This window comes from Tenrec ecaudatus, chromosome 3, assembly GCF_050624435.1.
Source record: "Tenrec ecaudatus isolate mTenEca1 chromosome 3, mTenEca1.hap1, whole genome shotgun sequence".
In the NCBI taxonomy this organism is placed as follows: Eukaryota; Metazoa; Chordata; class Mammalia; order Afrosoricida; family Tenrecidae; genus Tenrec; species Tenrec ecaudatus.
Window position 1 is genome coordinate 191,363,874 of NC_134532.1, and position 1,489 is coordinate 191,365,362.

The following is a 1,489-nucleotide window of genomic DNA, read 5'->3' on the forward strand; positions in this document are numbered from 1 at the left end:
ATACAACAATGATACACACCTTGCTTGATTTTAAACCATCTAGCATCTCCTTGTTCTGTTCTAATAATTGGTGGTTTTCTCATGAGCATAATGGAGTGTTCTGGAATTCTCTCTTCACAATATTGCCCATACTTTCTTAAGGTCCACACAGTTGGATGTATTTTCTTTTTTTTTTTTCCACATTTGACATTTTAATAATTCTGATCAGCTTCAGCTGATCCAATCTGACCACAAGCATGATGGCTTATTTCCATGGAGGAAATTACGGGGTGGCGAATGTTTTTAATATTAGCAAAAATAAGTGTTTAATGTGGCCTCATGATGTCAAAAGTTTTTCTTCTCTACAAAGAAAAGTTCTTGGGCAAGACCAAGGTGGTTCTTAAAATGAAAACAAAACAAAAACGATGGAGCTTTTAAAACCAGGAGCTTACAGAACGAGGCCAGGGACATGTACTTTACCAGGAGAGTCTGGTCCCTGAGAAGAGAATACACTTTTAGGAGAAAGTACAACCAGCATCTCCTTCCGCTGCTTTGAGCTATTTCACAAACACTAGGAAGAGGAGCCAGACAGTCTATGGCGGCACTGTGAGCGGTCGCAGCCTCTCCTCTGCGCCTTCGCATCTCGCAGCCTTTACTGCGCTGAGGAGACGCTGAGTCCTTCTAACCGCTCCGTCAGGTGAGGGGGCTCCTCAGAATGGATGGGACTCTCCAGGTACGTGGTTCCTGCACAGGGTTTTCCTGTCACGGGATCGATGACCTTTCTGACCTTGAAAACGATCTCCGCAAGTTCGTGCTTGACGTGCTTCGAGCGTGGCACAGGTAAGGCTCTGAGCAGCACGACATCCCCGACTGTGCACTGCTGAAGGGCATCGTGGGCAAAGTACGTCTTCCGCTTGTTGTAATATAATAAATAGGGATCCAGAACCAGCCTGGTCACTCTCACTTTTGCAGTTTTTTGCATTGCCGTCCCAATCACCTTTCCCACGATCGATATTATGAGCTCTGACCACCTGCAACAACAGCGGCCCGGAGTGCCCACTAATCTCTGGAGTCCTTGAGTTCCGCGGCTCCGTACAGAAAAGGCTCGGTCCTGGATGTATTTTCATAGTCAATAAAACACAGGTAAACAACTTTTTGCTATTCTCTACTTTCAGCCAATATACATCTTATGTCACCAATGATATATTTTATTCTAATGTTCTTTTCTAAATTTGGTTTGAGTTTATGTCAGATCACTGATTATGTACTGGTCCCATTGTTATTAAATTAGCTTCAGCAAAATTATCTTGTGTGTGACATGGATAATATTTTCAGTAATGTTGCATTCTTTTGGGTCACCTTTCTTTGGAATTGACACAATGGTGATCTCTTCCAATCATTTGGTTAAGTAACTAATAAATTTCTCAGTATAGACAAGCGAGTGTTTCCAGTGCTACAATTTTATATATAGTCAAAATGTTTATCCTATTCTGATACTATCTTTTTGATG

At 42.1% G+C, this 1,489-nt stretch overlaps 1 pseudogene; it reads right to left on the reverse strand.

The window, feature by feature from the left end:
- Window positions 1-631: 631 nt before the first annotated feature.
- Window positions 632-961, reverse strand: LOC142442488 (small ribosomal subunit protein uS17m pseudogene; annotated as a pseudogene).
- Between the last annotated feature and the right edge of the window lie 528 nt (window positions 962-1,489).